Source organism: Poecile atricapillus, chromosome 19 (assembly GCF_030490865.1).
Source record: "Poecile atricapillus isolate bPoeAtr1 chromosome 19, bPoeAtr1.hap1, whole genome shotgun sequence".
Classification (NCBI taxonomy): Eukaryota; Metazoa; Chordata; class Aves; order Passeriformes; family Paridae; genus Poecile; species Poecile atricapillus.
In genome coordinates this window covers 5,777,719-5,796,482 of record NC_081267.1, presented here as the reverse complement: position 1 = coordinate 5,796,482, position 18,764 = coordinate 5,777,719, and the positions used below count along the sequence as shown (strand labels likewise).

General features: G+C 46.5%; 1 pseudogene; it reads right to left on the bottom strand.

Annotated features, from left to right (window-relative positions):
* Positions 1-18,403, bottom strand: part of LOC131586333 (uncharacterized) — a 705,318-nt pseudogene extending 686,915 nt beyond the window's left edge.
* Between the last annotated feature and the right edge of the window lie 361 nt (positions 18,404-18,764).

Genomic DNA, 18,764 nt, shown 5'->3' with positions numbered 1-18,764 from the left:
GGTTGTTGTGGCCCAAAATCAGGACAGACCACTTCACCTTGTTGAACCTCAAACAAGTGGCCTCAGCCCATGATCCAGCCTGTCCAGATCTCTCTGCAGAAACTTCCTACACTCCAGCAGATCAACAACCCTACCCAGCTTGGTGTCGTCTACAAACTGCCTGAGGTGCCCTTGATCCTCTCCTCCACATCACCGATAAAGATATGAACACAACTGGCCCCAGTGCTGAGCCCTGGAGAATACCACTTGTGACCAGGCACCAGCTGGATTTAATTCCATTGAATTCCACCACTCCCTGGGCCTGCCCATACTGACCGTTTTTACCCAGGAAAGAGTGCATTAAGTACTTCAGTCTTTTCCTCATCCTTTATTCTGTTTCCCCCCTCATCCAACAGAAGACAGAAATTCTCCTTAGCCCTCCTTTTGTTGCTGATGCAGAAATAGTTTTACTCTAAGTTGCAAGTTTCTAGGAAGAAATTCTTTCCTGTGAGGCTGGTGAGGCACTGAGAACAGGTTACCCAGAGAAGCTGTGGATGCCCCAAGCTCGGAAGCATTCAAGGACAGTTTGGATGCAGTCCTGAGCAACCTGACCTAGTGGAAGGTGCCCCTGCCCACATCCAGGGGTTTGGAAGTCGACAATCTTTCAGGTCCTTTCCAAACTAAATCATCCTGGGATTCTATGATTTCACTGCTGTAGCCAGATTAAACTTGGGCTTTGTCCCTTCGAATTTTGTTGTCCCTGCAAAACCTCACAACATCCTTAGAGTCCTCCTGAGTTGCCTGCCCCTTTCTCCAAAGACGATAAACTCTCCCGTTCTCCTGTGTTCCAGCCAGAGCTCTCTGTGGAACCCATTGCCAGTGGGACTCGTACAGAAAGCACGGAGTCAGGTCTGTCCTCCTAGGTCTCATTTCATAGGAACAATAGCTAGGAAATATCTCAATGGCAATTCTTGCCTGGTTAAGTTCATCTCCTACATGAGGAGGACCATGCCCTCTTGCCTAAGGTATTAAAAACGACCAAGTGAAAGTTAAATACCAGAAATTAGTGCATCCTGTAGCTGCCTCTGCCACTGGCTTACCTGTAACACAAAGCCAGGTTCCACATGCCTCCAGTTTTTTCCTCTCCCAGGCAGTTCTAGCTCCAAACTAGCCTGTTGTACAGTGGCACCAGGAAGGGCATTACTTATGGAACCTCCCCTCATGGTGCCTAAAGGCTTAGCTGCCTAAATTCAGCACACAGAACCTAATGGAGGCCAGCTAAGTGATACGGAAAACACCAAAAGTAAAGCTATGTACCCCTTTCTCACTTGCAATGAAACCCCTGCAGCTGGAATGACCACAGCAAAGCAATATGCCTGCAGCCTGGGGGAGCCCTGGATGTGCAGAAAACCTGCTGGTGTCATCAAATGGAAATGAATCCTCTGGAATTCCCAGCTTCTTAGGATCATTAGCACCCAGTAAATCAAAACAGAGACCTCAGGCCTGCGGGCGAATCACTGTGCAGATCCTCTTGCTACTGATTCCATCTCTCCCCATTTTTCTAAGTTCTTGGAGGTAAGGTCACTTAGGTTAGCTACACAGCCTACAAGAAGTGTTCCTCTATTTTTCTGCACTACTAATACATGTAAGATTACATATGCTAAATCTGTGTTGCCCTACTGTCAAACTGTCTGATTCAAGGAATTTCTGAAGCACCAAACTTTTTTCCTCAAATATTACACTGTGAGGCAATGAGCATAAAGATTTAATGTTGAAAGCAACTTTAATTATGTCTATGAAAAACATTTCAACTATACACCATGCTTTGGGATGCTGCAACACATCATAAGCCTAAAAGTCAGGAAAGAAAAACAAAGTGCAGGAAGAATCCATTTCTCATTGAGGTAAGGCTGACCCCTGACATGGACTCTCCTCACCTGTATCTCTGCCTCTCCCACACAAGAGAATGCTGAGAGCTTTGATAGCTCTTGTTGTCTGTAGAACACTGCAGCTGACATCCACCAGAAGCTGTGGAGCTGCAGTCCTTACACACCAGTCCCCCAACAGGCTTGAATGTGCATCAGCATTTCCCAAAGGTCCCAGGAGCCCTTGGCTCTGTGCTGCTTGTGAGGAAGTCCTGGACTACAGCTTTGCTAGAATTCAGAGCCAAGGGGGTTTTGGAGTTTGCTTGGGCCCCATTTGACTTCCCAAATGAATAGCTTTGCTGTTGGCATGGAGGGACACAGGCCCATCAGAGCTTCTGCAGATCAGTCTCCTGGAAGGCTCTACATTATAGACATTATAGGCTCTTCGTGTAGGTTCTTCATTAGGATGGCAGGATCAGTTCTTTAGTGCATGCTTGCAGGAAGATCATTTGGTACCTTCTGTTTGTATCTCCTGCAGGAAAGGAATTCTTGATAATATCGTGCTACTTAAACCCACATTGGGATGTAGCTCTGTTGTCGTTCACAATGACACAGATTGCCTGCTTTATCCCTGCCTGCCCTGGTGATCCTGCGAGGGACTGTAGTGTATACCATGCACGTTTTGGCTCCAAGAAAAGCTTGGGTTTGCTTCTTAGTGTGGAATAAATATTAGAGTAATAAAATGGACAATTAAACTGCTCACTGTGGAGTACATACTCATGCTTTCGTATGTCAGCCTTGCATCTCATGCTTCCACGGTTTGTTACTCATCATGAAACAGTTTAATAGAAAAAACTCAGATCCCATATTATTTCTGAATATAACTGCATCAGATCATTGAGAATTCTGCTGGCAGGAACAAGGCAAAAGTCTTCTGACACTCACTTGCAGTTGTCCTGGATTTTGGCAGCCCTTTGTGAAAAGTTGCTGTAGGTAGAGTGTTTGGAGTTGGTTTTATGGTGTTTATGAAAGATGTGTGGAACAGTATGCAGGGCTCTCCTAGCAGAAAATGCCTGGCCAGCAATCATATTTTAGGAGTCCCCTGCAATGGCTTCACACAGCAACACCAAAGCTGCTGAGAGGAAGGCCCAGAGGAAGACAGCCCTCATATTTCTGAGGGAATATCTTTGACAACAATCCAACTTGTCAACCAGCTGTGAGAAATACTCACTCACTGGTAAAGCTGAAAGAGGAGAAAGCCATCTAAGCAAAACTCTTTATGAATATAAACGAGTCAGCTGAGCCGGGTGCATTCTGCTGACAAGGCACACCTCCCCTCAAATGCACAAACCTTTATGCACTTCCCGGGCCCGCAGGGGTACCTGTCCCCTTTCCCCCTGGCTGCTACTCAGGAACTTCCCTTCTTTCTGACCAGGCTCCAACCAGCACCTCCTTTCCCCTCCCCTTTCTCCGCCCCGTAACAAGCCTGGCTTCACTGCCCTTTTCCTCCTGCCCACACTCACCAGGCCCGGCCTGCTGCTCCTCACGTTTTTGCCTGCCTGACATGAGCTCTGCTTCCTATGGCTACCTACCATGGCCGAAGGAAAACATTTTTTATCCCTCACACATCTGACCTGACATTTCCAGCCATGGGCCAAAGGGGAAAGCTTTCAGTGTGTTTGGGCAAGGCCGGGTTATGCTCAAGGCAAAGGTGTGTCTGTCAGTGCACTTGGCTCCTTCTCTCCTCCTTGTGTCTGGCACACTCCGGAGCCCACAGCTCCTGCAGAAACCATCACAGCACTCAGCGGGAGCAACCTTGTGTCCAGTCCTCACACAGAGCTGTGGTGTCCAGCACTCCACCTCATTGGAATGAGGAACTGTTGCAGCCCCTTTAGAAGGAGCTGAGGAGGTTTGGCCTTCAGATCAGCTCCTTCCCACCTCTTGATTTGCTGCCCTGGCCAAGCTGCTGCTTGTGGCAGCACTTGTTTCACAGCTGAGAGCCCTGCTCTGCTGGCGTGCAGCCATTGCAGGAGCTTTTGCTAGGGACATTGAGCCTTTCAGATCCTCCTAGAGAAAGCTCGGGGCAGAATTTGTCAAAAGATCATTGCATGGGAGATGCTTTTGCCATTAAATCCTTTCTCTGTGCTCCATGCCTCACATAGTTAATATTTGAGGAAACAAGTTTGCTGCTCCAGAAATTCCTCAGATCAGTCAGTTCACCTGTAAGAGAACACATATTTGGGATGTGTAATCTCACTTTGATTTATTGTGCAGATAACTACAGGAGGACTTCCTGTGATCTAAGTGAGCTTGCCATCTAGAACTTAGAAAAGTGGGGAGAGATGGAATCAGTGGCACAAGGATCTGCTCAGTGATTCTCCCACAGGCCTGAGGGATCTGCTGTGTTCCATTAGGCTTTTTAACCCTACATCAAAACATCATGCTTCAGATTGTCAGGAAAATTAATCCACAAACACCAGAGGTTTATGTCCAAAAAGAAGACAGAGAAGTCCTTTTACTTTATTCAAATAAAAGGAGAAGCCATGGGCCATTCCCCTGGGGTCTCTCAAATTTTTGGAGGGCACAGCCTCCTTTTTCTCCGAATTTCCCGGCCCTATGTCCCTCTCTCCTTCCCCATAGGCTGAGGTACTTGGGAGGTGCAGACTTCCCGGAATGCCTAATACCTAGGATACCACCCCCCAATGCATAATCCCCTTCTTAATTCTTAACTCTTGTGGAATTTGTGGTGTTTCCTCAGTGTCTCTTTAATCCTTCAGTGGAATCCATCCCATTGTTTCTTGATATCTGTCAGTGATACTTTCATCTTATCAGCAGACCCACAGCTTGTTTGTAAAGACAAACCTGCCATTCGTTTCAAGATACATGATGTCTAAGCTGAAATTTTAGGGGTCAGAAAAGCCTTAAAGAACTCTCTTCACTCCAGTTTATCTACCCAACAAGTCTTGGACTGGTGATAAACTGCATTTGACCTCCACAGCAGCTCCAATCCTGATGAGTTCTGTAGCATGGTTGGGATCACTGTGTTTCATATAACATTACTGTATGATTGCTGCACTGGGAAGACATGAGATAAACAACTTGTTAGTTGGGCAGGAAAATCAGGGTAGCATTAAATAGACTGTGTTTGGTTTACTGGGTGCTAATGATCATAAGAAGCTGGAAATTCCAGAGGATTCATTTCCCTTTGATGAAACCAGCAGAAGAATGACATGGAGTTCAGTTCTTGTCTACTGAAACATCTCCAGGGCCTGGAGCTGTTTAAGTGCAGCTGTGTTTGGTTTTCCCTCTTCAGAAAGTCATTTTGAAGCACCTTTTTTCATTCAGCAGTGAATGACTGCCACTGGCCTCCTCTGTACCAAGAACAGCCCCAGCCCATTTTCCATGCTCCGACCTGTAGCAATGGACCTGAACAACTTAGGCCATAGTGTGCTCCAGCCAAACCATCTGTAGAATTTCTTATCAGACCCTCTAGAAATTGTCAAAGTTGCTAAGACATAAATCATTTGAAAATAAGAAAGAAGAAGCTGAGAAACAGAAAAACAAGACTACAAGAACCAGATAGCAGGGGTCAGTTAAACACCTAGACTGTAACAAATCATGTATCCTAAGAAGTGCATGCAGAACGTGTAACCAAGAGAGGCACCAATCAAGTAATGCATGATCATGTGAACAGTAGTTTTAGAAACTATAAATAAGTGCATAATGTAAACAATAAACAGCTTCTATGTATTCATATTAGCTCCTTGTTCAGAAGTCCTGAGCTTCCACACTGACCAGCACAGGCAGAAGGTGAATCCTGCACATCCAGGGCTCCCCCAGGCTGCAGGCATATTGCTTTGCTGTGATCATTCCAGCTGCAGGGGTTTCATTGTAAGTGAGAAAGGAGTACCTAGCTTTACTTTTGGTGTTTTCCATAACACTTAGCTGGGCTCCATTAGGTTCTGTGTGCTGAATTTAGGCAGCTAAGCCTTTAGGCACCATGAGAAGAGCTCAGTTGGACACTGCAGATCAGCATGTCTTTGCAATGGGTGTGTGGTGCAGACTTCATGTCCTCAGCGTCTATCAAGAGCAGGAGAGGCCTTTGAATGGTTTCTGGGCTATGCCGTGGTTCCTCCTCTGTCTTACGGCTGAGAGAACACCCAGAAGCAGTCAGAGCATGTAAAGTTGTCCACTCTGGCCAAGCAATCCTTCTACATTTAGTAATGTAGGGGTATCTGTGAAACATCTCTATGTCTGGGTGATGTTTTCTCTCAGCTGTGTCTGGTTTGGATGTTTGCTGGAACAGGCAGTCCTGCACAGTCAGTTCCAGGTTGTCTCAGCTTTTGAGTTGTACAGCCATGGCCTTCTGCACAGTTGTCTCTGATGTTGTTTCTAGACTTCATCAACTTCTGGGCAGCTGTGTGCTCTGGCGTGGCTTTGTCCATAGGGAAGGGGTGGGAGGTGGCCATGGGGAGAACAGCCCAGAGCCCAGCCACACCATTAGCTTTGCAGCAGGGCCAGGAGCTGCAGTTGTTTTGGGTTTGCCATGGGGTGCAGGAGGAGGCAGATGGACAACAGCTTTGGCAGACTGAATGTCCAGTCAAAGGCTTGGGTACTTGGTCTCAGCCTTGCTGAGGAAGGTCCCCGTGTATCCCTGACAGGAACTGATGCTTTCACTGAAGTGTGAACAGGTCCTGATTTGGCTTTTTAGCTGTGCCAGAAATGATGGGATACTAAGGAAGAGTGTGCATCTGTCCCTGCTTCCTCCACCCCCCTTCCTGGTCATGGCATGGGAGCCCTGGAGCAACTTGGGCAGGCAGAGACCTTCCAAAGAGCCGCAGATCAGGGAGCTCTGCTGAACTTCCTAAATGCCAGTGAGCCTGAGATGCTGGATGTGTGGGAGCTGGAGAGCTCTGAGCATCCTGAGAGCTCAGCAGCATCAGGGCTCAAAGGCTGCTGGGGAACTGTAGGAGGGAAGGGCAGCAGCAGAAGGAATGATGGGCTTGAGAAAAGCAGGTTTTGCCATCCTGCAGAATGGCTTTGTGGGGACTTGACTGGAGATCAGCAGTGGCTGTTAGATGCTTTAGGGGCAAGGAGAGAATTTGGATCTAAGCACTTACCCATACATCCAAAAGTCCAGTGGAGGCACTGTCACCAGAGCACATCTTGATGTCAAACATGTGGATGCCAACTGGGAATGTAGCCAGACTTGTACATATGTGAGCATGAGGGGAGAGGTGGTAAATGTGTGACATGATCTCTCCCTCACCACCTCCCTTTCCTACGAAACCATTCTCCATCCTGGGCCAAGCTGCTCCATCAGTCTGACTTGTCTTTTCCTGCCAGGTCCCAGTGAAGAATGAGGCTAAATGTCTTGAGGCATGTCCTGAGGGGAGACAAGGCTGGATGCTTGATGTGAGCACTCTGTTCTATACTCTGCAGACTTCTTTGCTGTATCCCACTGTAGGGGATAAGAAGAAGGGGTCACTGGGACTGTCTTTGATCCCCCCGATACACAAGGCAGGAAGTCCCTATGTTGGCAGTGCTGCAGGGTCTCTGCAAAGCTCTCTGCAGCTGGATGTCCAAGAGTCCCAGGAGATGAGGTAAGCCAAGGTGTCTGCTGCTCCAGTGTGCTGTTCACCTCGCCCTTCCCATCTTGTGAGGTTATTTTGCACAGTCAGCTCTCCCATGTATTTAGGCAAACCTCTGTGTATTCAGCATTTGGCCTTATCTGTGGTGATCCAGCCCAATGTCAAACCCACCACCATATGGCCCAAGAGTAGAGGTGGTGGTGGGGAAGAGGAGGCAGGACTGAAAAGCTCCTCAAGACAGGTCCTCTTCTGGACCTGGCTATTCATTCCCTCTGTAATGTTTGTGGTGTCATTTGGGAACTGTATTGCATGGGTCTGGATGCTGCCGATCTTTGAACACTCTGATCCTTGACTGTCAACTTCTGCAGCCACATTAACATGTTTGGGCAAATAATGGCTACTTTAGAGGGGTCTGCAAATTTGGGAATTGTTTCTGTAAATGTCAGATGTAACTTCTCTGTGCGCAGGCCTCCACTGTTAAATGAGATCCCAGATATGTTTTGGGGTGTATATGTATAATCCAATTGACATTTAATATTTATATGCAGGCTTTGTTACCTCTGTCTCTCTTTTCTTTGCCTCCTTTGGGCTCTGTTCTCTGTGGATATAACTTTCTATATTCTCCCAGCCTCCTCTGGGCTGAATTCTCTGTTGATACAGCTCTCTATAGTCCCCCAGCCTCCTCTGGGCTGAATTCTCTTTAAGATACAATTTTCTCTTACTCCCCAGCCTCCTCTGGGCTGACTTCTCTGTAGATACAGTCTCTCTTTAATTCCCCAGCCTCCTCTGGGCTGAATTCTCCTGGGATCCTTCCTCGTGGGGAGTTCCACTTATCTCCGTCTTCGTCACTCGAAGAAATCTCCCGGACTCATTAGGTTCTGATTTCTCGGGTTTATTAAAGGATTTTTACAGAACTTGGCAGGTCCATCCAGACTAACTGCACAAGCTTAAATCGCCACGGCCTGGCTCATCTTGTTCTAATGATACAAAATGGCCCCGAAACACACGGCCTTTTCACTCTTATACTAACTTTTATCCTATTAACTACTGACACGTATATTGTTATCATACCTTAACAAATAAGTTTTCTATATTTACTATCATAATTAAAAGTGCGACTAACTCTAAACCAATTACATTCTGTGCTTTTATAAACTGCAGAAGCATGGAGAAGAAGGAAGAAGAAGGACTAAAAACTACACCCTTTTTCCTCCATCTTTACTCCACGTGTGGAACCCTCTTAAAACTTATACTTTCACCTCTGTGTCAAAAAACCTATTTTTCTACTTCTTATATAATTTCCTACAAGCTCTGGCTTATTCAGGGATATTTAGAAGCCTTTTTATCAGTATTATATACAATTGATGTATTTTCCAGAGAATTTCACAAGCAGAGAAATTTTCCTGCATTTCTAGACTCCTACATCTCCCCCTTCTCTTTGCAAAAGCTTTCTCTAATCTTTTAAAACGGCTTCTCTATCCATGAATTAGCTGAGCAAACAATGTCTTCAGACATTTTCACTTAACTAAATCACGAGCAAATTTGTATTGATTAATGCAATTAATAAAAAGATAAGGCACAAATGAAATAATTAACTGATCTTATTCTAAAGCCTTATCTCCCTTCAAAGGTTCTTAAACTTCTATAATAAAGAATTCTCTTTTAAATTTCTCAGTCCACTTATTTCCTGCGTTATTGATTCTTCAGCAATTGAGATGTTGTCTTCACTCAAGATCACGTTTGTGTGCTGGCTTCTTGGCTTTTGGAGTCTACTTTCTCTCTTGCTTGTTTCTCGGTCCAGTATGGTTTCACACATTTCGTGGGGACCCACTTTGGTCCTGCATCTGTGGAGACACAAGCATATCCTTTTCCCCAGGTTATTAGTTGAAATGGACCTTCTGTTTGTTTTGACTCTAAGTTTCTAATCAAGACTAAAGGTTTCTCTTTTAGTTTTGCCTGGGTACTGTTAGAGAAATGCCTAATAATCGGTGGAATTGGTTCTGCAAAGGAGCCATTTAGAAAATTCAAGACATACAATGCCTTATTCAATCTCATCTGAGGTGTAGCTTCTGCCTCTCCTCTTTTCTGTCTGTCTAAGATAGATTTTAAAGTACGATGTGTTCTCTCAATAATTGTTTGACTTGTCGATGAATGGGGAATGCCAGCAGTGTGATAAACACCCCATTTTTTCAAGAACTCTTCAAGAGTACGATTTTTATATGTTGGACCATTGTCAGTTTTGATCTCTTTAGGTACACCTAATGATGCGAACGCTTGTAAAAAATGTTTACATGCATGTTTCGCTGTTTCTCCTGTGTGTAGAGAGGCAAAAACTGCACCTGAAAAAGTATCTACTGATACATGAATGTTCTTAAATCTCCCAAAAGATGGATATTTAGTAACATCTGCTTGCCATAATTGCAAACTCTCCAATCCTCTTGGATTTACTGCTCCTGTGGACATAGGAGGCTGTGCCAACTGGCAATCTGGGCAAGCATTTATGATGGCTTTTGCTTGCTCTTTTGAAATATGGAATGTGCGCATTAATGCTTGTGCATTCTGATGAAAGAATGCATGACTCAATTTTGCTTGTTCAAAAATATTAGGTAAAGTGTTTGAAATTATTAAAGTCAGTTTATCTGCTCGGGCATTTCCTTCTGCTAGAAAACCTGGGAGAGAAGAGTGTGCTCTAATATGTGAAACAAAATATGGATTTTCTCTTTGTTCTATTAGTTGTTGCATACTGATGAGATAACAGTACAGATTTTCATTATCTACTTCTTTCAGAAGAGATCCTTCTATTCTTTTAACAATATTTGTTACATAAGCCGAATCTGTTATCAAATTGAAGGGTTCTTGAAATAACTGAAATGCTCGAACTACAGCAGCTAATTCTGTGATTTGGGGTGAGCCTTGTACAATTTGAATATCTGATTCCCACCTTTTTGTAGTGGTATTTTGCCATGTTACAACTGCTTTGTGGGTTTTTCCCGAACCATCAGTAAATAGAGTTACTGCATTTAACGGTACTTCACTCAGCTTTGGTTTTTCTTTATAACTTAATTTGGACTGTAACAGTTTATGACTGGGAAAATGACTTGAGCAAACTCCTGTAAAATTTAGCAACGCAATCTGCAAGTCATCGTACTTTTGCAATGCCCAATCTAAATAATCTTTCTTCAGAGACAGGTAAATGATAGTAAAATCTTTACCTGTCATTGTTAACAATCTTGTTCTGGCCCTGATAATTATCTGGGCTGCCATTTCTAATGCAGTATAAATTGTTTTGGGGAACCTTTAGGGCAAGAATACCCATTCTATTATCAACAAAGGATCTCTTTCTGAACTGTCCCACTGGAATATAAGACCGTACAACTGAATACCCTCCCCTAATACTCCCAGAAAAAAGGGGAGAGTTCTTGAAACTCGATGAGCTTGTCTTTTCTGGAGAGCTTCAGTGATATTTTCGAGAGCTCTTTGAGCTTCGGGTGTGAGAGTTCTGGGAGATCTAAGATCAGTGTCCCCTTTAAGCAAATTAAAAAGCGGTGAGAGTTCATCATTTGTGATTCCCAAAGTTGTTCTGACCCAGTTGATTTCTCCAAGGAGTCGCTGTAGCTCTTGTAGGTTATTGACTCGAGTTCTTACTTGTATTTTCTGTGGTTTTATTTCTTGTGCTGTGATCTTCCAACCTAGATAGCTCCATGGTGAAACTTCTTGAATTTTAGAAGTCGAAATTTCTAGTCCTGCTTTCTGAATTTCTATAAACATGCTGTCACGAGTTTTTTCCAGTTCTTGCTCTGTTGCTGCTGCAATGAGCAGATCATCCATATAATGAATGATCAATGCCTTTGGATGTTTTTCTCTCACTGGAGACAGGGTTCATGCCACGAACCATTGGCAAATTGTTGGAGAATTACGGAGACCTTGTGGTAATACCACCCAATGATACCTCTGTAGAGGTCTCATTCTATTAATACTTGAAACTGAAAAAGCGAACCTTGGAGCATCTTTCGGATGAAGCGGAATGTTGAAAAAACAATCCTTGAGGTCGAAGATCATGATTGGCCAGTGTCTCGGAATCATTGAAAGCGATGGAAGTCCAAGTTGAAGGGGTCCCATTTCCTCAATGACCTCATTAATTCTTCTGAGATCATGAATCAATCTCCACGAACCTGAAGACTTTTTACGAATTACAAAAACTGGAGAGTTCCAGGGACTAGTAGTTGGTGTAATGTGACCTTTCTGCAACTGTTCTTGGACTAATTCTTCTAGAGCACTCAGTTTCTCCTTTTCTAGGGGCCACTGGTCCACCCAAATAGGGTCGTCTGTTTTCCAAGTTAATTTCAAGGTGGTGAGTGCCTCAGTGGCCCCTATCAAAAATCCATTTCAATTCTCATCCCCCACTGGGATAGAATGTCTCTTCCCCACACTGTGAAGGGTCTCTGTACAACAAAAGGACACACAATAGCTGTCTTTTCTTTTGGCCCTGTAATGATGATGGGGTGTTCACTCTGCAGGCACACGGTGTTCCCTCCAATCCCTGAGAGGGCACTCAGAGGAGTTTTTAAACTCCACTCTCCAGGCCAGAGAAGATGTGAAATGACTGTGACATCCGCGCCTGTATCCACTGTCCCTTGTATTAAAACTGTATTTTTATCATATGTCAGCTTGCAAGTGATTACAGGTCGATCACGGCTAATTTGTTTCACCCAGGTAGCATGAACTTCTAGGTATTCATTGACAGATGCAATCCGCTCTCTGGTCTTTATCTTGATTGGAGTATTTGCATGTGGAGGCAGGGCAATAGCTTTAGCTATCAGTGTGTTCGCTGGAACGGTCAATGGAGGACGTAGAGCTTTAGCTAGTACTGTTAATTCTTCATTATAATTTGCAGAGACAACACATGGATATATAATAAGTCCCAGAATAGTACATCTGTCCCTGCCTATTATCAAAAAATCCTGTCTCTTTCTTGATGCTCCGGTTGCTCCTGTATGAATTACTGCATGATCTTCATTAAAAAAACACACCATTTTTGAGGTCCTTAATTCACATTGTGCACCTGGTGGTAATAAATCTGGATCACTGGGGAATTGACAAATAGTCTTGCTAAGTGAGTCAGTTTGTTGTTCCCCAATAATCGCTTTCTGATTAGAAGAATTCAGTAAAATTGATGTTGAGGATTTTCCCTTACCACCACTTGTGTCATCGCGCGGTGGCTTGGCGTGCTCTTTTTGAAGTTTCCCGGCATTGCCAGAGGTTTTCCATCTACATCTGTCTTGGAAAAACATTGACTAGGATGATGTTTTCCTCTTCTGCATCTAGGGCAGAGAGTTTGTGCTTTTTTCTGTGACGTACAATTCTTCTTTATGTGTCCCTGTTTTCCACATTGATAACATATTCCTTTGTGCTGCTTCCACCACGTCTGTACAATTAAGTTGTTGAAATCCTGATTCCATGCTCTTGAATATTTTCTGAAATCCCTCTCGTTGTTCTGCAAGTAACTTTTGAAATTCTTCTGCAGAAATGCTGGCAACTTGTGAAATGCGCATCTTACTGCAGGCCTCTATCATTTCTTCAACTGTTGGATACCCTGGCAAGGTACTGATAATACGTCGACACTCTGCATTAGCATTCGCAAAAGCAAGACCCTGAAGCAAATGTGGCTTCACATTTTCATCTATCACCTGTCGGTCAATTGCTTGTGTGAGACGATCCACAAAACTGGTGAAAGGCTCTGAAGGACCCTGCCTTATTTCAGTGTAAATACCTTCTGAGGATCCAGAGGGTTGAATCTGCAGCAGTGTCTTTTCAGCTGCTTCTATGATATCTCGGAGCACCTCTGGAGGCAAATCTGCCATTTGGATTTCTGGTTTATGATATGGGATATCTCCTGCCATCTGGGCTACTGTAATGTGTGCATATGGTCCTCTTGCATATTTATCTCTCAATTCTTGGAGGGCTTTTCTCCATTTCTTATTCCATAACATATATTGTGACTCTGTAAATATTGTTGTTGCTATATATTTGCAATCATAAGGTAGCATTTCATGACTGCGAAAGAGGCCTCTCAATAATTGTTTAAAATACAGAGAGCCAAGTCCTCTCTTTTCTACTGCATCCAGTAGGTCTTTTAAAAGTGAGCCATCTATTGGCTCCCATCTTGGGGCATCCTCCCTTCTTCCAAGTCTCACTGGTAGTACAGCAATATCCTCAATATTTCCAGGAGCATCCATTCCTCCCCCTTCTCTTTGAGGAAGGGTCCATATTGATTTTTGTTTTTGTTTTATTCTAATTTGCGGTATCATAGGGAAATTTTGTGATTGTGAGAATTGAGTAAAATTAGGATCAATTAGATCCTGGAAATCTAACGAATGATGTAATCTTTTTGAAGAGGAGGGATATTTTTTTGAAAACAAATCCAATTTTGAATCTATATTTTGAAAAGCTGATTTGTCAGCTTGAAGGAAAAAGTCTTGTGCTTTAAATGATGACAGTGGAATTCCTTCACTAGCAGTAATAGTTAAAATACTGTCATCCTCCACATGCTTTGCGCTTGTAATTTCAGATGATAATGAGGGCTGGTGTAATGCTGTTTGCCCATATGATGCTGTTGTTTCAGCAATCGGCTGTAACTCCTTTGTTACTGTTGAATCATTAGTACTTGTTCTTATAATTTCTAAGAAATATGAGAAAAATTCTAAAAATGCAGAATCAAGGGGATAATTCTCTTTAAGAGATAAATCCCTTTCAGTACTAATGATGCTTATAGTAGAGAATTCTTTCTTTGTTGCTAGATCGTCTTCATGTTTAAGTTGCGCAGGCTCGGAAGCTATGCCGGACTGCGCATGCGCGGCTTGGCAGGGGGCTTCCCCAATCTCCGCCTTGATGGATTGGAGCCTCCGCGTCATAGACCGCGTCACGGGTCTCCCTTCGGGGCGTGCCTTTATGGCTTTGGCCGGCCCCCTTGCTTTTCCTGCCTTTTTAAGGCGGCGCTTTGGTATTGCTCCTAATTTCTCCCCATTATATCCGGGTCTGCGTGCGGCGCGGCCAATCTGCCGTTTCCCGCCGCTCTTTGTGGCTCCTCCTCTTGGGCAGCCTCTGATTCCGCCTGCTGGGCGGGTATATCTGAGCTAGCCTCCTGGGCATGCTCTGTTTCATTATTTTTTTCCGATATCATCTCCGGGCTATTAGCTTTGTCAGAGGGCGGGGAGAAATCCCTCCCTCGCTCTGGCTCCTCTGACAGAGGCGGGTAAGGGGGTTGTTCTATAGGCGTGGCTTTAGAAATATCATGAATACTTTCTAGTACTTTCTCCACCCCCCCCCGCTACTTTTTCTGATTCTATTAATTCCATAAAGACTTTATGCCATTCTTCATATGTTCGCGCGTGACTTTTCTCTCTGCAATATTGCAGCAAACTGCTCACTTTGCTTTCTGGAGTTTCAGTGGGACCTGTTTGGCGCTCCGCCGCCTCCCGCAGTCCTCCCTCCTCCCGCACAATATCCGAAGGGGTGGGGTTAAGGGTAACCATGCCGCTGAGGCTTTTTGGAGCTTCCCGCTGCTCCAGAAAGGGCAGTTCAATATCTCTCCCCTCCCCACTTTTCAGGGTAGGTAATTTCGGAAAATGATACTGATACATTACATCAAAAAGAATATCACATCTCTCCATCATTTTTTCTGGTACCCATGTCTCTGGGATTTTTGATTCTTGTAATCTCATTTTTATAGTTGCCCATATACACGGCTGAAATATATGCTCTTCAGATACCCTAGGGTAATTTTCTTTTATCCACAATAACAATAATTCTAATTCATTCCTAGGAATTTTAAAATGATACAGCTCAATAACAGTCTCTAATTTTTCTAAGATTGCCTGTTCTCCTCTAGAGATATTTGATACCATCTCGTAAGGTTGGAACGAGCTTACCGGTTCAGATGGCTATCTACGAGGATTACCGACCAGCAGAATCCAGCGTCCGGAGTTCAGGGCCCTTGGAACTCCGGAGTTTGATAGCAGATGGATGGTCCGAGATCCGGAGTTGTGATCCAAACAGGCCTTGATAAAGATTTTCGTGAGCTATATATAGCACTCACACGGGGCACCACTTGTTACCTCTGTCTCTCTTTTCTTTGCCTCCTCTGGGCTGAATTCTCTGTGAATACAGTTCTCTATAGTCTCCCAGCCTCCTCTGGGCTGAATTCTCTTTTAAGATACAATTTTCTCTTACTCTCCAGCCTCCTCTGGGCTGCCCTCCATCTTTACTCCATGTGTGGAACCCTCTTAAAACTTATACTTTCACCTCTGTGTCAGAAAAACTATTTTTCTACTTCTTATTTAATTTCCTACAAGCTCTGGCTTATTCAGGGATATTTAGAAGCCTTTTTATCAGTATTATATACAATTGATGTATTTTCCAGAGAATTTCACAAGCAGAGAAATTTTCCTGCATTTCTAGACTCCTACAGCTGGAAGAGGCAGGAATAGGGGTCCGGGGGGTAAATGGGTCAAGGAGAAGGGGGCTCTGGGGGCTGCGAGAGGCGGGATGGCCGGGAAAGGGGTGCAGGCGTTCCTGGTGCCGGATAAGGGGGTGCAGGGTGGGACCCAGGGCCGGGAATGGGGGTTCGGTGGGATGGCGGCGCCCAGGAATGGGGGTTTAGGGGCCCCTCGGCGCTCCGGAATGGGCGATCAAAGAGTCCCGGTGCCGGGGGTCCCCCTCACCTCTCGCCGCCCCCCGGGAGCGCCCCCGGCCCCAGCGCTGGAGCCATCGCGCTGCTCCGCTGCGGCCCCACCCACAGCCCCGGCCCCGCCCCCAGAGCCGCCTCCGGCCCCGCCATTGGCACCGCTCTTTGCAGCACCAATGTCATACATGGCGCTATGATGTCATACAGCCATGTCATGATGTCACAGCCTTCTCTGTGATGTCACACAGTCCCCTCTATGATGCCATAGCTGCTCAGTGACATCACACAACAAACTCTGAGCTGTCACACAGCCCCTTTCTGACATCACAGCTGCTCTGGGGCTCCAGGACACAACCACAGAGGTGCTGCTGTGACACAGCCCCCTCTGGCACATCCCACAGCCCCTGCCAGTGCTGAGCCCCTGGGAGCTCTGTCTGGGCCTGCTGGTGTCCCTGAGCTGCCCTGGCAGGGCCCCAGCCCTGCTGGGCTGTGCTCAGGAGCTGCTCCTGGCCAGAGCTGTCTCCCTGCTGTGGTCTGTTTCCGTGACAACCATCACAGCCCGTGTTGCTATGATCAGTCCCTTGGCAGCTCCATGGAGACCCCATGCCAGGGGTGGTTGCCATGGACACCAGCTCAGGCCTGGAGCCAGAGCCTGTTGCCATGGCAACCATTTGCAGTCCCATCCCCAGGCTCCTGGGATCACAGAGCCACAGAATTGGCTGAGTTGGGAGGGACCCATGGGGATCCTCCAGTCCAACTGCTGGCCCTGCACAGGACACCCCAACAATCCCAGCCTGGGCCTGGCAGCGCTGGCCAAACGCTGCTGGAGCTCAGCCAGCCCTGGAGCTGGGAGCCTTCCCTGGGGAGCCTGTTCAGTGCCCCAGCAGCCTCGCAGGAAAAACCTTTTCCTCACATCCAGCCTAAACCTGCCCACCTCAGCTCCAGCCGCTCCCTCCACTCCTGGCCCTGGGCACCAGAGGGAAGAGGTTCCCACAGCCCCCAGCCAGGGACCCGCTCCCAAGGCTGCTGCCATGGCAACCAGGCCTGGCACCAGCTGGGATGCTCGGTTTCCATGGGCTGGGCTTCAGGAATGGCATTCCCCATTTTCCTGCTCCTGCTAATGCAGCTCTGCCGCTCGCTTCTCTCCCACCTCCCATGGAAAGCAGAAAAGGCAAAGATCCCGGGCTGGGATAAGAACAATTTATTGACAACAGCAATGGGATAAGGAACAAATAGGTACAGAAACAATTTGGATAACAGAAGGGATAAGACAATCTATTTACTGGGAAAACTAAAATGTCATTGACCGGCTCTTCCTGGCCACGTATTTCCTCCTGCCAGGAAAGGACACCCATCTCCTCTGGTGAGAGACAGGGAGTCCTTTTCCTGCCCCTGGCAGTGACCTGAGGTGGGACTGAATATAATGGGCCATGATCACACTCTCACATTCTTTGATCCCAAATCATGTCATTGCCACGGGCAAGAAAAGGGACAGGTGTCTTCCCATCATGGATCACAGGGAACATGGATCACCAGGTCTCTGCCCTATGTTGGTCCTCCAAGGGGGGATGAGGCTGGAGCTGTGGAGAAAGCTCATCCTGCACTTTGGGGCATTTGCAGAGCTTCCCTTACCGGTGCCTCCGTTGGTGTTTGCTCAAGTGACATCTCTCACTGAAGCTCTTCCCACATTGGGGACACTCGTAGGGCCTCTCCCCAGTGTGGATACGCTGGTGCCTGATGAGGTTGGAGTTTCGCTTGAAGCCCTCCCCACAGTCGGGGCAGCGGAAGGGCCTCTCATCCGTGTGAATCCGCTGCTGCCTGAGGAGAGTGGAGCTGCTGTGAAACCTCTTCCCACACTCAGGACACTCGTAGGGCCTCTCCCCAGTGTGGATGCGCTGGTGGATGATGAGCTGGGAGTTGAAGCTGAAGCCCTTCCCACATTTCCCACACTCATAGGCCCATTCCCCAGTGTGGATCATCTGGTGGCAGATCAGGCGGTTGCTACACCTGAAGCTCTTCCCACACTCCAAGCACTTGTAGGGCTTCTCCCCATCCTGAAGCTGCTCATGGACCACCAGCTCAGAGCCCTGGCTGGATCTCCGGCCGCCTTCCCGGCACAGGGTGGGTCTTTCCTCCTCAGAGCACCCTGGGATGGGTTTGGAGCCCCTCCTCCTGCGGGATCTCTGGGGATTTTCCTCCGCATTGGATTCCTCTGCCGTGGAGCTGCTCAAAACAGCTTCTTCCATGAGGCTCTGCCACAGGGATTTGTCCTCCCTGGTCTCCATCCTCAGCTCCTTGTCTGGGGGAGGAAGGACAAGGAGAGGATGGGATTTGCCTCCGTGCCAGAGGGAAGGGGAAGGAGATCCCCCCAGTGCGTCCCTGGCACGACGGCGTTGGCAGCAGGGTTGTCCTGCAGCCGGGGGCCATGCTGGGCTGGGAGATGGAGCAGGAGAGAGGGGGGAAGGGGCACTGACTTCCTCCTCACCTGCCTGGGCATCCTGGGGCATCTTCCTCTTCCTTGCAGCCTTCTCCATCCAGCCAAGATTTGGGAATGGGAAATCCTGGTTTGGGGAGGTTTGAGTTTGAAGGTCCCTCTACCCAAGTCCATCTCCAGAAGTCACCGGGCATCTGGAGTCCATAAAAACC